This window comes from Lithobates pipiens, unplaced genomic scaffold, assembly GCF_037356315.1.
Source record: "Lithobates pipiens isolate NorthernLeopardFrog02 unplaced genomic scaffold, aLitPip1_a1.2 Scaffold_16, whole genome shotgun sequence".
NCBI classification, from domain to species: Eukaryota; Metazoa; Chordata; class Amphibia; order Anura; family Ranidae; genus Lithobates; species Lithobates pipiens.
In genome coordinates, this window is record NW_027507748.1 from 35,754,053 (window position 1) to 35,772,721 (window position 18,669).

General features: G+C 46.2%; 1 protein-coding gene across 9 annotated transcripts in view; it reads left to right on the top strand.

The window, feature by feature from the left end:
- The first annotated feature begins 2,121 nt into the window (after positions 1-2,121).
- TMEM39A (transmembrane protein 39A) overlaps positions 2,122-18,669 on the top strand; it is a 78,855-nt gene continuing 62,307 nt past the window's right edge. For 6 of the 9 annotated variants that reach the window (XM_077479726.1, XM_077479727.1, XM_077479725.1 and 3 more), the window contains exon 1: positions 2,122-2,332. The gene's annotated coding sequence lies outside the window, so the exon portion shown is untranslated. Of the gene's footprint in view, positions 2,333-3,089; positions 3,113-3,232; positions 3,250-18,669 lie in introns of those variants that run through there. The other 3 variants (XM_077479734.1, XM_077479728.1, XM_077479729.1) reach the window with 3 other exon arrangements.

The window sequence follows — 18,669 nt, forward strand, 5'->3', positions numbered from 1 at the left end:
CTGATAGGCTACACTGATGGGCTGCACTGGTGGGCACTGCTGAGGTGGCACTGATGGACACTGATAGGCTGCTCTGGTGGGCACCGAGGAGATGGCACTGAAGGACTTTATTTGACACTGATAGGCTGCACTAGTATAAGGAATGAACACTGATGGTTACTGATAGGCTGCACTGATGGACATTGATGGGTTGCACTGGTAGGGACTGATGAGGTGGCACGCATGGTCACTGATAGGTAGGGGTGCAATGGATCGACACCGATCCATATTCCGAACAGGTCACCCTGTACGGATAGGCACATGCAGCGATCCACAGAGCGCTCCACTGCCTCGGCCTTAGGAAAGGCCGCGACTTCTGCCTAGCTCCGGAGTGACGGCCATCTTTTGTACACCCAGCGGCCGTTTGCAATGTGATCGCTCCGTCAAATGACAGAGTGATCACTTGTAAGCAAACCAGTTCCTCTCTCCCCTCTGTGTACTGATCTGTACAGTGGAGGGGAGATATCGGATAGCAGCAGTGATGTGGGCAGGATCTATAGTGCCCACAGCGCTGCTCTGTGACAATTGCCATCCCTCCATACTCTGCCAATACTCTGTCAATACTCTGCCATACCCTACCAATACTCTGCCATACCCTGCCAATACTCTGCAATACCCTGCCAATACTCTGCCATACCCTGCCAATAATCTGCCCTACCCTGCCAATACTCTGCAATACCCTGCCAATACTCTGCAATACCATGCCAATACTCTGCCATACCCTGCCAATACTCTGCCATACCATGCCAATACTCTGCAATACCCTTCCAATACTCTGCCATACCATGCCAAAACCCAGCCAATACTCTGCCATACCCAGCCATACTCTGCCATACCCAGCCAATACTCTGCAATACTCTGCCATACCAAGCCATACTCTGCCATACCCAGCGATACTCTGCAATACTCGGTGATACCCAGCCATATTCGGCGATACCCAGCCGTATCCAGCCATGCTCAGCCGTACCCAGCCATACTCAGCCAATATTACAGTGGGGGAGATGTCCATTACAGTGGGGGAGATGACGTGGATATTACAGTGGGGGTGATTGTGGATATTACAGTGGGGACTATATAGTGGTAGAATTTTCACAGGTTTTTGCAAATCCAATCATTATTTGCTGATCTGAAAAATGATCCGATCCGTGACTCTGATCCGAGGAACAATCCGATCCGTGAGTTTTTTGATCCGTTGCACCCCTACTGATAGGCTGCACTGATGGACATTGATGGGCTGTGCTGGTAGGGACTGATGAGGTGGCACGGATGCTCACTGATAGGCTGCACTGATGGACACTGATAGGCTGCATTTAATTGGCACTGGTAAGGTTGCATTTCATTGGGGGGTCGGCTCTGGCACGAAGTGTCAACTACCTGAAATGAGTTTTTGCAGGTTGGGATGTCTGGGAGTGTCTTAGCAACATCCTGGCAACAAGGCAGGACAAGATTATGCCTTCTCTGGGAGTTTTTCAGCCAGGCATCTGGAGGTACGTAAATGGCCTACACTTTATTGAAAGCCCATTGTGCAACTTTAGTCAAAGCTGCACAGTTTGTTTTTATCTACAGGTGCCCCTGAACTGCATAGGTTGTTTTTTGGGTGTAAAGGAGAACCAGACCTTTATTGGCCACTTTAAATGAAGGTCTATTCATCAGAATATGGGGGCTCGACTCCAATCTGGGTGGTTCAGTTGGGACCCATAAAGCTGTGATTTCAAAAAACCTTGGGAAACAGAATTACATATTTGTTCATTTATTGACTGATATTATATTTGGCAATTACAAAGCTCTGTACCAATAAATGACAAACTTATACAGATGTTGTGTGTAATACAGGTGTGCCACCACCAAGATGGCGTCTGTCATTCCACAGGCTGCATGTATCGATGTCTCAACACCCCTGAACCCCCCATATAATGTGGGATGACAGAACCTCTTGGGCTCTGGTTTTCTATCAATGCCGGTTCCTGTATCAGCAGGAAAGCAGCACCGGCTTCACTTCGGCTCAGAGACATGCCACTAGCAAGATGGCGGAGGGGAGTCCCCGCTTGCAGTACCGAGCATGCGCGCCGGGGGTCGCTGGCTGATGACGGAGAAGCTCGCTCTGCCACGTCTCTCCTGGGCAGCTGCAGAAAGAGGGAAGAAGAAGAGAGAGAGAGGGGGAGAGACAGGCTGCTGTACCGGTACCCCCCCTCCTCCACCTACACAACATGAGCCAGTCCGGAGCTCCCTACTGGGGGGAAGAGAAGAACCACAACTGATGTCTGAGCCACCCCCTCCCCCCTCCTGTACATGTGTGAGTATGACACCCCCCCAATAATATATACACCCCCTCCTGTACATGTGAGTATGACACCCCCCAATAATATATATATACACCCCCTCCTGTACATGTGAGTATGACCCCCCCCCAATAATATATATACACCCCCTCCCCCCTCCTGTACATGTTAGTATGACACCCCCCTCCCCCTTCTGTACATGTGTGAGTATGACACCCCCCAATAATATATACACCCCCCCTCCTGTACATGTGTGAGTATGACACCCCCAATAATATATACACCCCCCCTCCTGTACGTGTGAGTATGACACACCCCCAATAATATATACACCCCCTCCCCCCTCCTGTACGTGTGAGTATGACACCCCCCCGATAATATATACACCCCCTCCCCCCTCCTGTACGTGTGAGTATGACACCCCCCGATAATATATACACCCCCTCCTGTACGTGTGAGTATGAAACCCCCCCCAATAATATATACACCCCTCCCCCCTCCTGTACATGTGTGAGTGACCCCCCAAATAATATATACACCCCTTTCCTGTATGTGAGTGACCCCCCCCAAATAATATATACACCCCCCTCCTGTACGTGTGTGTGTGTGTGTGACCCCCCCAAATAATATATACAGGCCCTCATGTACATGTGTGAGTATGACACCCCCCAATAATATATACACCCCTCCTGTACATGTGTGAGTATGATACCCCCCCTCCCCCCTCATGTACATGTGTGAGTATGACACCCCCCCCCAATTATATATACACCCCTCCCCCCTCCTGTACATGTGTGAGTGACCCCCCAAATAATATATACACCCCCCTCCTGTACATGTGTGAGTGACCCCCCCCCCAAATATATACACACCCCTCCTGTACATGTGTGAGTGACCCCCCCCAAATATATACACCCCCTCCTGTACATGTGTGAGTGACCCCCCCCCAAATAATATATACACCCCCCTCCTGTACATGTATGAGTGACCCCCCCAAATAATATATACACCCCTCCCCCTCCTGTATATGTGTGAGTATGACACCCCTCCAATAATATATATATATATATAATATATATACACAACCCCCCAATAATATATACACGCATCCCCTCCTGTACATGTGAGTATGACACCCCTTAATAATGTATACACCCCCCCTCCGCCCACCTGTACATGTGTGATTGTGACCCCCCCAATAATATACACCCCCCCCTACGTGTGTGAGTATGACCCACCAATAATATAAATATATACCCCCTACATGTGTCAGTATCACCCCCACAAATAATATAGATATACAACCCCCCAATAATGTACATACACCCCCCCACATGTGTGCGTATGACCCCCCCAATAATATATACACCCCCCTACATGTGTGCGTATGACCCCCCCAATAATATATACACCCCCCTACATGTGTGCGTATGACCCCCCAATAATATATACACCCCCCTACATGTGTGCGTATGACCCCCCCAATAATATATACACCCCCTACATCTTTGAGTATGACCCCCCAATAATATATATATCCTCCACGTGTGAGTATGACCCCCCCAATAATATATACACCCCACTACATGTGTATGACCCCCCCCAAATAATATATACACTTCTCCTACCTGTACACGTGTATGACCCCCCTCCCAATAATATATATACAACCCCCTCCCTGTACATGTGAGTATTGGGCCCCCCCCAATAATATATACCCTTCAACTCCGTGTGTGTGTGTGTGTGTGTGTATGACCCCCCCAATAATATAAATATATATATATATATGACCCCCCCAATAATGTATATACACCCCCTCCCACCACCTGTACATGTGTGATTATGACAACCCCCCCCCAATAATTTATATACACCCACCTACCTGTACATGTGGGAGTATGACCCCCCCCCCCCCCCCAATGTGTATATACACCCCCACCTACATGTGAGTATGACACCCCCAAATAATATATACACTTCTCCTACCTGTACATGTGTATGACCCCCCAATAATATATATACAACCCCCCAATCATTTATATACACCCCCCTCTCTGTACATGTGAGTATTGGGCCCCCCCAAATAATATATACCCCTCAACTGCATGTGTGTGAATATGACCCCCCCAAATAATATATATACAACCCCCCTCCCTGTAAATGTGAGTATTGAGGGGCTCCCCAATAATATATACCCCCCAACTCCACATTTGTGAGTATGACCCCCCCGATAATATATGTACAACCCCCTCCTAATATATACACCCCCCTACCTATACATGTATGACCTATATCTCTATCCCCTACCTGTACATGTGTGAGTATGACACCCCCCCCCATAATATATACATAATCCCCCATCTGTACATGTGAGTATGGCACCCCCCCCCCCCCCCCAACCTGTACATGTGAAAACCTCCCCCCCCAATACTCTCCCTGCCTGTATATGTATTGTTTGCCACCCCCCCCCCCCCCATATAATATATGCACCCAGCCCAAGGCTGCATTCACACCTGAGCGTTTTGAGCTCGTAAAAAGCCTGAAAAAATGCACAACAAGCAAAATCCCATTCATGTCAATGGCACCTGTTCACATCTGAGCGTTTTATCGCCTGAAGCGCAAAAAAAAAAAAGGTACAGGAGCTTCTTTGGGGCAGATTTGGGCGCTTTTTCTGCTTTTTTACATTGGTGACCTTTTGACCTGCACAAAATGACTGCAAAAAATTGCTGTAAAAAAAAGAGCGACTTTGAACCGCTCAGGTGTGACTGAATCCTGAATTGTCTGCCATGGCTCGGTGTAGCCGGATTATCCAGGTAAGTGGCCACTTGGGCATCGTTCACATAGGCATGCTGCAGCGTCCCCCTCCCCCCCATGTGAGGTAAGTGTTTATCTGTATGAGGATGTACAGGTGTTCCATGCATCCCATTCATGTAATTCGGGACACAGTGGCTGCTCCCAATGTGACGTGCCCCCGCACCGCCCCCACACCCGCACTGCCCCCTCACACCCGCATTGTCTCCGTTCTGGGCTGTGAATTCTCATAGATCTTATACTGGTAGCAGTAGCTGTGTCTGTGCACCCCACGCACGCGGCCTCTGCATCCCAGGTGACATGCATGGGACTTCCTGCACAGAGATGGACGGAACACGTGGGCAACCCCCCCCCCCCAGGCAGGTACACACCTACCTCTCATGGCTCTACACTGTAGTATGCCCACGTGAGCGATGCCTCATCCTGCATATCCACCATCTTTCCTGCCAGTGTAATCTGAAATCTGATTGGTTTACGTATTCTCATTGTACCTGTGATTATCCTGGAAGTTATTAAGTAATAACTAGACAGATACATTGTATATCAGTTCCCCTCCCCCGTGTATTGTATGTAGGAGCATCCCATCACATGGAGAAATAAATAAATCGGTCCGGGGACCGCCGCTCCCAATCCCCGCCGTATATATACACCATCTGCCTGGCAAACGTTCTGTGGCTTCAGTCATTTCTGAGTCGCTGACCTGCAACAAGGACACGGGGGAAGAGAGTCGGAGAAAAGCCAGAAGTCCTTATTTATTCCATTGTTCCAGGTCAGTGACATCGAAGATTGAAGACAGAGGCTCAGCATGACAGCCAGGAAACTACAAGGAGCAGAACGAGACGTCGGCAATGGCCGATTATTCTCTTCTGACCCAGTTTCTTACAGTGGTAAAGATGCTTGGGGGCGGAGCCATTCTTGACTTCTACAGGAAAAGTCGTGTCGCTGGTCTCTAGTGAATGGATAGGCTGCATTCTCAGTGATGTCACTGGTCTCTAGTGAATGGATAGGCTGCATTCTCAGTGATGTCACTGGTCTCTAGTGAATGGATAGGCTGCATTCTCAGTGATGTCACCGGTCTCTAGTGAATGGATAGGCTGCATTCTCAGTGATGTCACTGATCTCTAGTGAATGGATAGGCTGCATTCTCAGTGATGTCACTGGTCTCTAGTGAATGGATAGGCTGCATTCTCAGTGATGTCACTGGTCTCTAGTGAATGGATAGGCTGCATTCTCAGTGATGTCACTGGTCTCTAGTGAATGGATAGGCTGCATTCTCAGTGATGTCACCGGTCTCCAGTGAATGGATATGCTGCATTCTCAGTGATGTCACTGGTCTCTAGTGAATGGATAGGCTGCATTTTCAGTGATGTCACTGGTCTCTAGTGAATGGATAGGCTGCATTCTCGGTGATGTCACCGGTCTCTAGTGAATGGATAGGCTGCATTCTCAGTGATGTGACTGGTCTCCAGTGAATGGATAGGCTGCATTCTCGGTGATGTCACCGGTCTCTAGTGAATGGATAGGCTGCATTCTCAGTGATGTCACCGGTCTCCAGTGAATGGATAGGCTGCATTCTCAGTGATGTCACTGGTCTCTAGTGAATGGATAGGCTGCATTCTCGGTGATGTCACCGGTCTCTAGTGAATGGATAGGCTGCATTCTCAGTGATGTCACCGGTCTCCAGTGAATGGATAGGCTGCATTCTCAGTGATGTGACTGGTCTCCAGTGAATGGATAGGCTGCATTCTCGGTGATGTCACCGGTCTCTAGTGAATGGATAGGCTGCATTCTCAGTGATGTCACCGGTCTCCAGTGAATGGATAGGCTGCATTCTCAGTGATGTCACTGGTCTCTAGTGAATGGATAGGCTGCACAGAGGACCCTCTGACACCATGGATCTCTAGTGTCTCCTCTCGCCATGCTGTCGCACTTCCTGAGAATTTGGAGTCGAGTTTCAGAGGAACCTGTTTGCAGTAATTCTTTGCATGCATCCTGTATGATTAATTACATCTTGTCTTATAAACGGCCGCTGGCCGCACTCCATTTTTTGTGCGGTTAGTTTGTGCCCGGAGGTGCTTTTTATTTGTGCTCCGGCCTTAATTTATTTAATTATTTTTTTTTTTTTTCACTGTAGTTTTGTAATCTGTTTAGATCTCTAGATATGAGGTGTTCGTTTCATGTCTTCATGAACTTGAAGGGCTGCCACAATGCAGATGAGAAGATATTTTCTAAAGCAGAGACCCACAATCATGTATTGCCCGTCCTGACCGGCTTTAAAGTAGACCTCACATCTCATATTTACACTAAAATGCAATATAAAAAAGAAAAAAAAAAAAATCGCCCACCGACCAGCGCACGCCGATGTACGTCGGCAGAATGGCACGGGCAGGCATATTGGCGTACAGGTACGTCCAATCTTCAATGCCGCCCTGCCATCACAAGCGTGCCACCGGCGGCACGCTCGCGTGCCGGTCAGGACCCCCGTGAGTCCGGTCGCGGGTCCCGTGGACTCAATCGCCGTGGGCATACCCGCGATCGTCTCACGGGATGGCTGAATAGAGGAAATGCCGTGTAAACAGCATTTCCCCGTTCTGCCTAGCAACTAGTGACGCTGATCACTGCTCCATGTGATTGGAGCAGAGATCAGTGTTCACTAAATGAAAGCCCAACCCCCCCCCCACAGTTAGTAACACACCCCTAGGAACACTTAACCCCTACACTGCCACCCACTGGTTAACCCCTTCACTGCCAGTGTCATTTACACAGGAATCACTGCATTTATATAGCACTGATTGCTGTATAAATGACAATGGTCCCAAAAATGTGTCAAAAATGTTTGTGTCCGCCATAATGTCGCAGTCACAATAAAAATCGCTGATCGCCGCCATTACTAGTTAAAAATAAAAAAATAAAAATTATTAATAAAAATGCCATAAAACTATCCCTATTTTGTAAACGCTATAACTTTTGCGCAAACCAATCAATAATCGCTTATTGCGATATTTTTGGTAAAAAAAAAATGTATAAGAATACGTAGCGGCCTAAACTGAGGGAAAAATATGTTTTTTTTTTTTTTTATATATTTTTGAGGGATATCTATTATAAAAAAAAGTAAAAAATAATGCGTTTTTTTTCAAAATTGTCGCTCTATTTTTGTTTATAGCGCAAAAAATTAAAACCGCACGGGTGATCCAATACCACCAAAAGAAAGCTCTATTTGTGGGAAAAAAAAGGACGTCAATTTTTTGTTTGGGAGCCACGTCGCACCACCGCGCAATTTTCAGTTAAAGCGACGCAGTGCCGAATCTCAAAAAGGGGTCTGGTCTTTGACCAGCAAAATGGTCCGGTCTGTAAGTGGTTAAGAGCTATGGACAGAAAAGACGTTTTGAAGTCGCTTCCGCCCTGCAATGATATGGAGATGGGTGGCCATCTTCCCCTCACTCGTCTCCATGTGAGGCCACAGGAAGGATCCGATCGCCTCTGCTGCTACCGACAGCTCCTGTAAGCGGCGGAGGACGCCGAATCGTGGCCACCAATAAAAGTGATCTCACGGCGAATCCGCGGCGGAGACCACTTTTATCTTGAACCGTTCACTGAAGAAGAGATACCGGGGGTTATGGTAATTAGCTGCTGCCATAACCATATCCTCCTTCAAAGTACCGAGGTATAACGATGGTGGGTGCTCCGGAAGTGGTAAACTGGCAATTTGCGGGGTTGTGTGACGCTGTACCCAAATAAAACTTTGTGTCATCTCTTTCCCCACAAATAGAGCTTTCTTTTGGTGGTATTTGATCACCACTGCGCTTATTACTTTCTGCTATAAAATATATCCAATAAAAAAAATCAAATTTCTTCATAAATTTTGGCCGAAATAGATTCTGCTACTTTTTTTGGTAAAAAAAAAATATCCCAATAAATGTATATTGATTTAGTTTATGCGAACGTTCTAGCATCTACAACTATGGTATATATTGATGGAATATATACCAGTAATGGTGGCGATCAGTGACCTATAGCGGGACTGTAATGTTGCGGCGGACAATCGAACACTGGCACTTTTTGACACTTTGTGGGAACCAGTGGCAGTAATGTGGTGATCGGTGTTAAAAATATGGACTGTCACTGTACTAATGACACTGGCTGGGAAGGAGTTAAACATCTAGGGCAGTGATGGAGAACCTTGGCACCCCAGATGTTTTGGAACTACATTTCCCATGATGCTCCACTACACTGCAGAGTACATGAGCATCGTGGGAAATATAGTTCCAAAACGTCTGGGGTGCCAAAGTTCGCCATCACTGATCTAGAGCGATCGTGTTTATGTGTACTGCATGTGGTGCTTTTACTGTGATGGATTTTATTCCCTGCAAAGGAACACAAAATCCACCCCCCCCCCCCCCCCCTTGTCAGAATGGCGGTCTGCCTTGTTTACATAGGCCTATCTCCGTTCTGTGTGTTTTACCGACGAATCGGCAGGTGCTAGAGGACATTGATTGGATTGGCTTCTGCTGTAAATAATCACAGCAGAAAGGGCCCGCCTGCGCCCCCTGTTGGTGGAAGTGCAGAATCGCATATATACATATATGTGATCCTGCACAGGAGGGTCGACCTGTAGCAGTGAATCTGCTATGTAGCAGTGAATCTGCTATGGGGCAGTCCAGAACTGGTTGAATTTTAATTTTAAAGTCAGCAGCTACAGTATTTGTAGATGCTGACTTTTTAATTTTATTTTTTCCAGACTCGAGGTCCCCTTTAAGCCCCGGTTTACAGTGCAGCTGCTTCAAAGAAGCGCTACTTTGTAGCCGGCATCCCTGAGCAACTTTATCGCGGCTTGCATACAACTTCCTTTAACATAAAGGCAATGCAAGTCGTGTTGAAGTTGCCCCGCATAGTAGTGCAGGAACCTTTTTTCTAAGTTGGAGCGACTAGAACGGTTCTATTGCCATTAATGGGGTGCAACTTGTCATGCGACTTTGAACTCTCAAGTCGCGGCAGTGGGAAGCAGGGCTTAGGGAAATAACAATAATTCTAAAGAGGGTTTTTTTTTTTTATTTTTTTTTTTTATTTAAATCTGTTACCTGCTGTGTGCAAAGGTTTTGGGTAGAGCTCTCCTGAACCTCCTCTTCTGGGGTCCCCCGCCAGCACTCTTGGCTCCTCCACTTCTCTGAGTGTCCCCCCCCCCCCCCATAGCAAGCTGCTTGCTACGAGGACACCAGTGTGGGCTTGATCCCTGTCTATAGGCACACACAGCGCTGCTCAGGCTCCCTCCTCACATGGTTTGACTGATGGGAGCTGCTCTCAGCCAAGCCCTGGGGAGAGGCGCTGCTGCAGATGGGACAGTGCTGGACCGAGAGAAGATCAAATTTTGCTTTCTCACCAGAACAAAAATAAATGGGAAATCTTTCAACGGGGAGAAGAACAAGGGATTTCAACTTTTAGGGGTTCCCCCTTCCTGTTTCGCTGTAAGACAGAAAGTGAAAGAGAAAATCTCCCCAGTGGGACACGCATAACAAGAAAAACTGACGAGATTTATAACCCCTCCTGTACTCTTAATTTTTACTTTAACCACTTGCCGCCAACCATATAGCAATGTGACGTCAGCAAAGTGGTTGCGATAGCCTGACCGGACGTCATATGACGTTCTCGGGATACCAAGCCTCTGCACGCCCCCGGGGGTGCCCATCGCAGCGATCGTTGTTGCGGTGTGTCAGACTGATCTCCGTAAAGAGTCTCTGACGGAGACTCTTTACCACGTGATCAGACCTGTCCAATCACGGCTGATCACGATGCAAACAGGAAGAGCCGTTGATCGGCTTTTCCTCACTCGCGTCTGACAGACGCGAGTAGAGGAGAGCCAATCCACTGCTTTCCTGACGGGGGTCTGTGCTAATTGTTTATCAGCACAGCCCCCCCCTCGGATGTCCGCCCAGGACCACCAGGATGCCACCAGAACCACCAGGTATGCCACCTTGGACCACCAGGAAAATGCCAATCGGTGCCCAGGCAGCTGCCCATCAGTGCCAGTGAAAAATGCTTGCCAGTGCCACCAGTGATGCCTATCAGTGAAATCCAGTGCCACCCATAAGCACCCATCAGTGTCGCCTATGAGTGCCTATCAGTGCCCAGTAGTGCCATCTATCAAAGGCGACACTGATGGGTACTTAAGGGTAGCACTGATGGACATTGATAGGTGGCACTGATGGGCACTCATAGGCGACACTGGGTACTTAAGGGTGCCGCCTATGAGTGCCCACCAGTGAAGGAGAAAACTTACTTATTTACAAAATTTTATAACAAAGACAAACTTTAAAAAAAAAAAAACTGCAGAGGTGATCAAATACCACCAAAAGAAAGCTCTATTTGTGGGAACAACTAATTTAGTTTGGGTGCAGTGTAGCATGACCGCGCAATTGTCATTTAAAAAGTGACAGCGCTGAAAGCTGAAAATTGGCCTGGGCAGGAAGGTGCAAAAGTGCCTGGTATTAAAGTAGTTAACCCCTTCCTGCACAGTTCATGGTGTCCCTTAAACGGGGTCTTTATGCCGGGGGAGGGGGGGGTGCGTGCTGTTCAATCATGCGACCATCTCTGATTGGCTGAATGTACAACTTTGCCAGTACACCAAGGATCTTCAATTACATCCAAACATTTTTTTTTTTATTGAAGAAAGATCACATGTAGTGCTATACTTTTGGTCACAATGGACACAGACCCACCAGGTCACCAGGACCGTGTCCAGCACACCGGAGGACCTTCCTTCCAGATGGCTGACACGTTTCGAGAGGGACATCCCTTCTTCCTCAGAGCCCCTCAGTGCAATGGAACCATTATAGTCGGAGCGACTCAAGTTGCTCCAAACTTAGAAAAAGGTTCCCACACTACTTGGGGGGATGACTTGCATTGGCTCCTGTTAACTACTTCAGCCCTGGAAGATTTGGTTGTTGAATTGACCGTTGTTGTTGTTGTTGAGGCGATCGGATCCTTCCTGTGGCCTCACATGGAGACGAGTGAGGGGAAGATGGCCACCCATCTCCATATCATTGCAGGGCGGAAGCACCTTCAAAACGTCTTTTCTGTCCATAGCTCTTAACCACTTACAGACCGGACCATTTTGCTGGTCAAAGACCAGACCCCTTTTTGTGATTAGGCACTGCGTCACTTTAACTGACAATTGAGCGGTCGTGCGACGTTGCATCCAAACAAAATTTACGCCCTTTTATTCCCACAAATACAGCTTTCTTTTGGTGGTATTTGATCGCCTCTGGGTTTTTTTTTTTGTTTGCGCTATAAACAAAAAAACAACAGTTTTGAAAAAAAAAAAACACAATAATTTGTACTATTTGCTATAATAAATACCCCCCCCCCCTTTTTTTTTTTTTCCTTTTAAAAAAAAAAATCGCAATAAGCGTATATTGATTTTGCAACAGTTTATAGCGTCTACAAAATAGGGGATAGATTTATAGCATATATATATATATATATATATATATATATATATATATATATATATATATATATATATATATATATATATATATAATCTCTCAATTTATTTTTAACTAGTTATGGCAGCGATCTGCGACTTTTCTCGTGACTGCAACATTATGGCGGACACATTGGACAAATTTGACACATTTTTGGGACCATTGTCATTTATACAGCGATCAGTGCTATAAAAATGCACTGATTACTGTAAAAATGTCCACTGCTCTCTGCAGGGAGCAGTGACCGAAAGTGACCATTTCTCTGCTCATGGAACTCTGAGAACCGAGCGATCAGTGGTGTTTGATCGCTTGGTTCTCAGTGTTGGAGGCGCTGGGGGACAGATCCACCTAGGTAAGTATGATTCTTAAAAAAGAAAAACCCATACATCTTTTGACAGTTTCAGCTTTGTGCACATTTTAGATGTGTTTGACATGCATTTACATGTTTTTTTTTTTTTCTAAGCATTTTTGGCATGGGGAAGGACAGGTTATCAGAGAAACCAAACAGGTTTTTGTCCCCCCCCCCCCCCCCCCCCCGGGTTACATTGAGTAGCAGTTACATGTGTTTACACAGTGAAAAAAATGAAGCTTGCTGCCATGCAATGGCGTGAACTGTGCTCATTGGCTGACATGGATATAGGACTGTCTATTCAGTGGTAACGTGTTCAAAAACGCATCCCACTCCATCTGGTTTGAATGGGCCCTGAGGCTGCATTCGCACCTCCTGCGTTTTTGAATTGTGGGCAGATTTGCCACCGAGGTGTGAATGACCAATCGCAAAAGGCAGATTTGAGACGCCTTTCATTTTGAATAGCACCTAAAAATCGTGGTGCGGTTCAATTTCGCCTTTGCGGATTTGTCGCGCGGCAACCGGCAACATTTGAAGCATGTCGCCCAAATGTAGCTGCTGAACTTTTTTTTTTGGGGCAAGAAGCTTGATGCAATGCGGGTTGCTACGATTTATCGCGGCAGAACTGTGCTGTGATTTTTAGGTGCCATTCAAACAGTGGGCATCTCAAATGTACGCTCTGCGATTAGTCATTCTTACCTCGGCGCTTTGAAATCGCGGGCAGGATCGCAGCAAATCTGCCCGCCTAGTCAAAACGCTGAAGTGTAAATGCAGCCTGAATGAATCGCATCACATACAGTGCAGGTGCATGCAGTGACGGGATGGTGCCACTGCAAAGATGGATGTGCTCTCATTGGCTAAATCCCCCCCCACTAGTGTTTAAAGTAAACGTGATGACGTCACCCCAAAGACAAATGAGGAAAGGAAGATTGGGGTGCTGGCAACCCCCGCAAATTCAGCAGCGGCTGCATAGTGTTGTCACTCCTTCAACAGGAAATAAAGGGATTTAACTGACACTGGCAGGATCAACAGAACTACTTAGAAATGATGAGACTATTAATAGTAGCAGATTTTAATTTTTTGTGAATTACATTTTTATTTTTTTCTCTCATTTTGCCCGGCGTTCTTTTTTCAAACTGGAGTCCGCTGTGATCATCTTCTTTTTGACCTTCAAACGGTTTCTAATTACTTTTCGTCGTTACCAAAGTGATAGTATTTAGCTGGAAGACGGGATTTCCCGGAATCTTCCTCCCCCCTGCTCCTGTAATAGGCTTATTGTCCTGTCACAGAAGTCATAATTAGGCTTGAGGTCAAACATCTCGGCAGCTCATTGGTCGGAGTATGACATCACAGAGTCCTTGCACAATCACTGAAAGGTGCTGTGGGAGTGTTTTTTATTCGACAGAATTCAGAGTGATAATGTAATAAAACAAACCTGACAAAAGAAGGAAAAGCTCACCGGTAATGGCAGTTCTTCAGGTGCCTGGGCATCGTCTGATTGTGACCAGAGGGCCTTAAAAGTGGTTGTAGAGGCTTCAGGTTGTTTTTTTTTGTTTTTTTTACCCTTTTGTGCTTTCTATGCGCGAAGGTAAAAAAAAAATAGTAATGCACCAAAATCTTGTCCGAAAATAGGATTTTCAGCATTGTGCCAAAAGAAAAAAAAAGTGCTGGTAATGGCTGCCGAAAACGCTGGTGATTTTGCTACAATTTTACCTTGCTTGTGTTTGGTGTGGTGTTTATTTATTTTTCTTCCATAGGTATATCGCTCAAAAACACAACACCTGTGCATTTTTGATTTGTTGTTGCTGTGTTTTCAATGCCTATCAAGGGGAGGTGTGTTTTCGGTGTGGTTTTTGTTTTTTGTTTTTTAATGGACCAAATATGCGCCAAAGATCCAGCAAGCAGGATTTTTAACACTTCTTGAAAAAGTACCAATAGTGACCGACAATAAATTCAGATTCATTTAAATTCATGATATTAATTAAAACGTTGAATATAATACAATTTATAAAAAGAAATTATTTTTAAAAAGCGTCAATTTCAGTTTTGGCACTGAAATTTTAATTTCGGTGCACCACTATAAAAGATCTATTTGTAGCAGCTTCCCCACCTAATTCTAACCTGAGCCCAATCTCGATCCAGCGATGTACAGAAGAGCAGCACTTCTTCTGGGTCTCTTCCTCCTTATTGGCTAGTGTCAATCGTAGCCAGTGATCCAATGAGGAGAAGGTGAGGGCGGGGCCAAGCAGCCCTCCATGTGTAAATAGACACATAGAGCAGTGGCTCACTCCCAGGAGGAAAGAAGGTTCTTCCCACTGACCACATATATAAGGAGCATTCTTTTCATTGCCCACCAATGTAAGGGGCGCTCTGCCCACCAACGTAAGGAACATTCTTCTCACTGATCACCAATGTAAGGAACATTCTTCTCACTGATCACCAATGTAAGGAACCTTCTTCCCACTGATCACCAATGTAAGGAACCTTCTTCCCACTGATCACCAATGTAAGGAACATTCTTCCCACTGATCACCAATGTAAGGAACATTCTTCTCACTGATCACCAATGTAAGGAACATTCTTCTCACTGATCACCAATGTAAGGAACATTCTTCTCACTGATCACCAATGTAAGGAACGTTCTTCCCACTGATCACCAATGTAAGGAACCTTCTTCCCACTGATCACCAATGTAAGGAACCTTCTTCCCACTGATCACCAATGTAAGGAACCTTCTTCCCACTGATCACCAATGTAAGGAACCTTCTTCCCACTGATCACCAATGTAAGGAACCTTGTTCCCACTGATCACCAATGTAAGGAACCTTCTTCCCACTGATCACCAATGTAAGGAACCTTCTTCCCACTGATCACCAATGTAAGGAACCTTCTTCCCACTGATCACCAATGTAAGGAACCTTCTTCCCACTGATCACCAATGTAAGGAACCTTCTTCCCCCTGATCACCAATGTTATGAGGGTCTCATCTCACTGTCTGCCAATCCGCTGGGTCCTTCTCCACTGATCACTAGCACCATCACAGGGCCTTCTTCCATTACCACCAATGTACACGGCATTCTTACCACTAACGTAATGGGGTGCCTTCTCTAACTGACCACCAATGTCGGCCAATCCTCCTCCCACTAACCATCTGTAGGTGGCATTCTTACCAAAGACCACGATTCTAATAAGGTCCTGCTCCCACTGACTGCCATTCTACTAGGCCCTTTTCCACTTCAGGTGGCACTACATGTGTCCAATAATATATTTTAGACTACTACGGTTAGAGGTAAATTGCTTTGATCCCTTTTGGGTTGTGCATTGAAAGGTTGGTGGAAAGGGGTTTATTCTGCCAAACAATTGCTCAATCTACAGCCAACACACCATGGAAAATTTTCATTTTGGGTAGACCTTCTTTCAAATTCCTCACTGACTTCCTAAATCTTTCGAGTCCTTCAGAATTGACAATGAGGTACGGCTGGTCAGATTAGTCTTGTGTTTAAACTGGGTGAAAAAAATGTACAGGCATACCCCACTTTTAAAGGGGTTGTAAACCCATGGGGGGGGGGGGAAGCAACCTGCAAGGCAAAGGCATAATGAGCTAGTATGCATAGCATACTAGCTCATTATGAATAACTTACCTTAGAACGAAGCCCCCGAAGCGGTCCTACGTCTTCATGTCCGCCGCTGCCATGGATCCCGGAGTGACTTCCCGGGTCTCGCTGCTCCGGTGCTGTGATTCACCGGAGCAGCGATGACGTCACTCCCGCGCATGCACATGGGAGCCGACACTCGCGGCATATCGCCGCGATCTGCGGTCTGCCCAGTGCGCCTGCGCTCCGCTGTCTACGGCGCATGTGCCGTAGACAACAGTGGCTGTCTTTTTGGAAATATCTCCTAAACCGTATAGGTTTAGGAGATATTTCTTGGACCTACAGGTAAGCCTTAATCTAGGCTTACCTTTAGGTCAAAGTGGTTTGTAAGGGTTTACGATCACTTTTAAGTACACAATGGGGTTTATTTACTAAAGCTGGAAAGTGCAAAATCAGGCTCACTTCTGAGTAGAAACCAATGACCTTCCAGGTTTTATTACCAAAGCTTAATTGAACAAGCCGGGGTTAGAAGCTCATTGGTTTCTATGCAGAAGTGAGCCTGATTTTGCATTTTCCAGCTTTAGTAAATAAATCCCATTGTGTATTTAAAAGTGGGATATACCTTTACCTGCTTTAGCGTCTTTGTTTTTGTGCAGCCTTCTATATTGTTTGCTAAACCCATAAAAGCTTCAGGGTCACGTATCTGCTAAACAGCTACAAGTCTTCTAAAATTCCCACTAGGCCTTTCCAGGTTTTAGCAGTGCCCTCTGAAGTTCTTTTAGCATGGTCGCAGTGCTTTCTGGGTGGGATTTGCAGCCAACATGTTGGCTTCTCCCCCGGAGGTGATGTTTTGTGTAAGGTGTAACTACAACTGTCCTCGTAACCACAGTTCTGCTTCCATCAGTTCCTGATTGGCAGGCTCTCAGGGAACGCCATTCATTTACTACGTGCACAATAGTAATACGTGCTCAACTTGATCTTTCAGCTTTTTTGCTTTAATTGTTTCTGCTGGTGTTGGAACAACTTTACCAACATCCAAGAAAAACATTGGTCTGTGTTCCTACCTCCACAATGACAGCCTAGTAGCTCTGGCCAATGTTTATTTTTGGTTTAGTTTTGGAAAGAATGGGGTAAGGGATAGATCCTCTGCCAAGCTTTTATATGCGTATACGCTCACCTTATTAGGTACCCCTTCTAGTACTGAGTTGGACCTCCTTTTGCCTTCATTCTTTGTGGCATAAATTCAACAAGGTGTTAGAAACATTCCTCAGAGACTTTGGTCCATATTGATCACCACATCCCAAAGGTGCTCTATTGGATGAGATCTGGTGACTGTAGAGGCCATTGGAGTACAGTGACCTAGAGGTCGACCGATATGGGTTTTTCTCTGGCCGATGCCGATATTTAGAAATCTCCGCGGGCGATTTATATGATTTTTTTTTTTTTTTTTCCCCCTTCATCTCCTAAAATCTAAGCCCTTGTACACACGATCGGAGATTCCGACGGAATGTGTCCGATCGGAGCGTTTTGTCGGATATTCCGACTGTGTGTGGTCTGCATCAGACTGTTTCCGTTGGAATATCCGTTGGACCAAAATTTCCAACTTGCCGGAAATATTTTCCGACAAAATTCTCCGATCGGACATACTCCGATCATGTGTAGAGAATTCCGATCGGACAAAGTGCCACGCATGCTCAGATCAAATTCCTACATCAAAGCTATTGGCTACTAGCCTGAACGTAGTCCCGTCGTAACGAAATTACGGCATCACGTTCTGAACGATCGGATTTTCCGACAACTTCGTCCGACCGTGTGTATACAACCGTTTCGGACAAAATCCGACGGATTTGGTTGTCGGAATCTCCGAACGTGTGTACAAGGTCTCACAGTTAGACCCCTTTCACACTGGGGCGTTTTTCAGGCGCTTTTGGGCTTAAAAATAAAATGGTGCCTGTAAAGTGCCTGCAAAACGGCTCCCCTGCAGTCTCAGTGTGAAAGCCCGAATGCTTTCACACCAAGGTGATGCGCTGGCAGGACGTTAAAAAAAAAAAAACACCTGCAAGCAGCATCTTTGGAGCTGTGTATACACCGCCTCTCAACCACTCCTGCCCATTGAA